Genomic DNA, 5,771 nt, shown 5'->3' with positions numbered 1-5,771 from the left:
TCCCATGGCAGGCGTTAGCTGGTGGTGAAGCCCAGTGTTGGAGCAGAACTTCTTACTTACAGTATGGCCCTGCACAGGCCGGTGCCTCCACACAAGTGCATCCCTGCACATGGCAAGCAAACGGTGCAGAAGTCACTAAGGGAATGTCTTGCTACTTTAAGGCCTTTCTTAGCACAAGAGCACACAAGGAAGAATGTGCAGAGGAAGGCGGGAATCAGTCTCCTACAGTCTGCACTGCTGACACGGTGGCGGATGATGGCAGTGAGAAAGAGCCCAGGCCAGATCATGTCTTCCTGCAGCGATCTCTCCCTTCCTCTGCACAGCAGAGAGGAGCTGAAGCAGACGCAGCAGGAGGCTGAGCAAGCAGCTGGCCAGCCCAGCACACTGCTGTCACCAGCCAGGCCTGCAGGGTCAACACTATCTCCTGCCACCCACACCAGCCTCTTCTGCTTGAACATGTTACCAACACTGAGCAGACAGGAAAGGCAAAGGGACCTGGAATCAGTACTCCTTCTCCAAGCATTTTAATGAGGCTGGTTGTATAATCTCTTCATACAATCACTTCATCTGAATGAAAGGGAGCAAAATTTGCTTTTGATCACTCACTTCTACTTGAGAAATAATATACAGCACAGTGAGCAGAAACTTTTAAGGTCCACTTGAATAGAGACATATGTCAAGAGACATAAACAACCCTAGAAGAGATCCATTAGCAAGGAGACTTCAAAATATACTTTAATGATGTCAGCAACAGTATGACATTTTACTGTTAAGAGTCACTTTTTATTGACAGGGAGCACAGAGCCTCCTCTTACTGCCAAAGCCTCATCTCGGCGCCAGCAGCCACAGCCAGGCTGCATTGCCAGTTGCCACTTTTCACTATCATCTGGCATCTCGCTTCACTTTGCTGCCAAAACCCTCACCCCAGTGCTAAGACCCAGAGTCACCGCTTGCTGCCATCTGCCAGTTCCCACTGCCAGCCCCACACAGTGTTCATCTCACTGGGTGCCTCTGCAAAGACAGGACTGCTCTCACGGAAGGCATGGCTGCTGCTCAGGCAGCACTCAGTACCTGTGCCAGCACTAACTGCAAACCCAGCCTAGCCAGAGCATCCCTGCAACCATGGGAGTAGCTGCTCCGCACAAGGGCCACACTGTCCCCACGCCACTGCTCGGTGAGTGATGCAATTCCAAGGTGGGCTGATGGGTTAAAGGCTACATGGATTAGAGTCACAGCCTTGACTGAAGGCAAGAAATGCCCCACAGCTGCTTCCCAGTCCTTATGCTCGATGATGTTATCAGGGAAGCTGCGTCCTCTCCATAAAGACATCCTGGGGGACTGCATCAAGAATTCAGGGTAGCATGACTGATGTTAAAACCACCAGATTAAAAGGCAGCAATTCCCAAGTGACTAGGAACTGACAAGGACAAGGACAGCATGCAGTCACCCTTGGGGAAATGGCTAAGCTGGGACAAGCTGTAACATAAGAGACAGCGAGTGGGATTCATGTGTAAACTCTAGACACCTACAATGTGGAAGTGATTCATCTCATTTTGAAGAGGACATCTGCACTTGGTCACATGAACTGCACCATTACATTTACTTATTTCTCCTCCTACATGATTCAGGAATAGTACTCTGCAATATCCAGCTCAGATGCCTTCTCGTTTGAATAGATAAATCTTACCCTGCATCTAGAGGTAGTGTACCCTCTGCTTATAAGGCAAATTCTGGAGGCTACAGGTCTCTCCACCAGACTTTGAAATTAGTCTCTCACTTTTACTCATTCGCTTTTAAATTTCTGAACTTTCAGAACCTCAGAAAACAAGATTTTAAAAAGCCACACTTTACCTTCAAGGATCAATATACTCTATATGATAACATCAAATGATTTATTCAAACTGTCTAAAAATAATACTCTTTTTTGATCTTTTGATAGAATTAATTAGAATTTATTCACATGGCTTTCTACTTTGATCTGTAAATCAATTTCTGACCCTACCAGCAGCTTGTGAAATATTTATTAGCACAGGATTATTATCACAGCCTGATTATTGTCTAGATTATCCAGCAGTGTACATGCCAGCATGTCATTGCTGAGAAACTTGGCTATGGTTTTGTCTATAAATTATGACAGTAATTTTCTGTGTCCCAGCCTCTGCCCTACTACAGGTTTCTGTTTACCCACGTGCTTTGGTTTGACAGTACTGTTCCATCTTGGCTGTCTCTTTGGCTTGCTCTACAGACATAATCTTGCCAAGCAAGATTACAAAATCTATATGATTAAATTGAATAATGGTATTATAATGAAGCAACCTTCAAAAGAGAAATTTAAATTATTCATGGATGTCATATTTACTTTTAAAAAGGAGTGTCTGATTTATGGTTATTTTTCTATGCCAGTAGGACTCCTTGCACATTAAATGTGGAACTAGATACAATTTAGGGGGAAGATGTAATAGATGTCCACAAAAGCATATGTGTCATGGAAAAGATGGATAGGGATTGATCCAAATACCTTCCCATAACCAGGGCCCATCAAATTAAACTATGTTTGAAACAAATAGATCAAGGTGGTTTTGATACAACAGGTTGTAAGCCTGTGGAATGCCTTAACAAAAGAGGTTGCAGATGCCTGAAATTTGCACAGTCCCAAGGGGAAAACAGAAAAAATACTCCAAGAAGAGACCTTTTGGGGGTTATTACACCATCACAAGCTCAGGAAATTCCCTGAACATAGGTGGAAGCTGGGACAGTGTTAGGGAAAAGGCATCAACACAGGTTGCTTTATTTTTATGCTTCCTTAGTTGTCCAGTTATAGCCATACTTGGAGATATAATATGGGACTAGATGGACAAAGGATGGCTGCTCCTATATTCTTAAAGTTTGTAGATATTTATACCGAGTTTCCTCAGAAACAGTCACTAGAGGCTGGCATTATTTCCTCATGGGAAAACATGAGGAAGCACCTAGAGTCAGCATCTAGATAGCAGACAAGTGTTAAGGGCGTAGGCAGGGGAATATAGGAGGAGAAATACCACAGGAAGCCTCTGAAAGCAAAAAACAAATAGCTTGTTTTGAATTAAGTAACTGGACGGGCAGAAGAGAGGATTCAAAAAGGAATGACAAAGTGAGGATTAGGAAAATGGTCTGTCAGCAACATTCTCAATGAGCAGGACAAGATTGTTAACAGCAAAGCATGGTGAAATTATTACAATGTTGAAAGTCTGAGCACAAGTTTTGTAAAAGATTAGCTGTACTACCTCAGGCTGTCAGTCCATCTTGTTCAATACCATCCCTCTAGCAGCAGCAGTAACAAGTGCATAAGGAGTTTCAGTTGTTTGTTGTTAGAATGGAAAGCCTGTATGTTAGGGTCTGATAAAACACATACATAGGCCAAATACAGCAATGGCAAGAGAATCTGGTGCATCCATCCCTCACGGCAGGTAGGAAAGACTGTTGCGCAGGAGCTGCACGAGGATTTGGTGGTGTTTGCCAGGAGGCTTGAGGCCTGAACCAGCAACCCCTCTCCTCACATGTGGGAACGACATGGGCTGTACTCCATTCCCAAGTTCACCTCACCAGGTTCCTCACTGCCCAGAGAAGTTGTGGATGCCCCTTCCCTGGAAGTGTTCAAGGCCAGGCTGGATGGGGATTTGAGCAACCTGGTCTAATGGGAGGTGTCCCTGCCCATGGCAGAGGGGTAGGAACTAGATGATCTTTAAGGTCCCTTCCGACCTAAGCCATTCTATGATTCTACAATTCTGTGATGCTTCATCAGCGCTGTTGCCATCAGGACATCCCTCTTGCCTTGCTCATTACATCCCTGCCTGGATGGAAGGACCCCTACCAAGAAGTATTCTTTAAAGCCTGCACCCAGTATTTCAGCTTGAATAACAAGCAGGACCATCAAATTGTTCACAGTGACTGAGGAAAGGGAAATTTCAAGGCAAAGATGAAAATCTCTGCCTTACTCATGCTGCATTGCAGATGACAACTGCAAATCTTTGAGAGAAATGTCAGCAATATGGGTTTAAGCATATCTCTGGTTTTCATCTAAGTACTGCTAAATATAAAATCCATAAACAACTTGAGAAGGAGGAACTGTGACCTGGAACTTTTGTCTGAATGCCATAGCTGCTGGCTACGATGCAGCACACGTGTCCTTTTTTGATGCTGTGTGGTCCAGCTTTTTCCCGTAGGGTGATAATATATGATTTGTCCCCAGCCGGTTCCAGAGATGGACAGCAAGGTCTGGTCACTTCTGTGAAGATACAGGCCTGAACCCCATGAGGCTGAGGCAAGCTGAAAGCTGTCCTCGGCATTTCTGACAAGCTCTCTACCCCTGAGGCTGTTTTATCAGGCGTGACTAACCCCCTCATGAGCTCTGAAAAGCAAGCAGCTGGAAGGGTTTCTAATGAGAGCACCCAAGTCCTGACGTGCCCTCAGGTTCAAGCCCTTCAGGCCACAGCCTGCTTGGGTGAGGGGCTGCCTTTCCCTCACCACCCCACTTCTCACAAGCCACGGGGCTGCGGGCGGCGCCGCCGGCCCCGACCTCCCCCGTGCGCGCTGCGGGGCGGCCTGGGGGAGGGCAAGGGGACCGCGAGTCTCCTCCTGCCGGGGTCACCCGCGCCCAGCTCCCCTCCACGTCCTCTCCAGGTCCCTTGTGCCCCCCTCACCAACCGCCTGCCGCCGCGCCCGCCCGGCCTCGCGCCCGCGCATGCGCGCTGCCGCCGCGCGGTGTCTCCCGCAGGGACAGGGACGCGGCCGCGGCCGCCGCAACGTGTTGCGCGCTGCAGCCTGGCATGTTGCTGTGCCCGCACCGCTGCCGGCCGCCCTGCTGCGGCTGCCGCCGGCTCAGCAGCCTCCAGCTGTGCGCTTTAAAACCTTAAAGGACCTCTGCGTCCTCGCAGCTCGTCCCGGTGCCGCTCTCGCCGCCTCCTCCTCGTCCCCGCGGCTGCTGCCAGCCCCGTCTTGCATCGCTCCGCACGTTACCGCTGCTCGGTGCGGGCGGGCACTTCTATGCAAGCGCCAGCCGCCCGCTGCCATAACCAGCATCGACACATCACTCGCCTCCCGCCCCGAATCCGGAGCGATTTTATTACTTGTGGAGGCGCAGGGACCTTTTTTGCCGGCAGGAAGGTGCAGTGTAAGTTTATTTGCGGCTTCCGCCGTTATTTACAAGCCATCGGTTTTGCTCGCCGTCCCCTGGGAACCGCGGGAACCGAAGTTGCCAGGTAAATGCCCTCTTCCTTGTCTGCAGCACTTTCAGAGAGGCGGCTCCAAACCGGTCTCGTTGCATGGCTGCTTCGCCGCTACTGTACAGCATGAACTGCAAAGCGGGGGCAGCGCTTAATTGCACCGCTGTCACCGGGCGGCTTTCCCCGCTGCCCGCCTCTCCTGACATTTCTCCGGGCAGCGGGAGGCTGCCTCCTTCCGCACAGCTGCCCTGCGGCTGCTCGGCTGCACCGTTATTCCGCCTCCCCCCCCCCCCCCTTCTTTGCACCGCTGTCCCCGGGGCTGCGGGAGGCGGGCGGGGGGATGTCCCTCGGCGGGGGAGCTCCGCGCCGGGCCCGGCGGGAGGCCGGGGGGCAGCGGCAGGCCCCGGGGGGTGGCAGCGTCCCGCCGGCCCAAACATGGTGCCGCTGCGGCAAAGGAGGCCGGGCCGCGGCCCCGCCGTTACCGCTGTCGGTGTTGTCCCCGCAGGCCGGGCGGGCGCCGCCCGTCCCCGGGGAGGCCCGGCGGCGTGAGGCCGCCCGCCGCCGCCGCTT

The sequence above is a fragment of the Numenius arquata genome, chromosome 2, assembly GCF_964106895.1.
Source record: "Numenius arquata chromosome 2, bNumArq3.hap1.1, whole genome shotgun sequence".
NCBI lineage: Eukaryota > Metazoa > Chordata > Aves > Charadriiformes > Scolopacidae > Numenius > Numenius arquata.
This window is presented reverse-complemented; position numbering follows the sequence as displayed.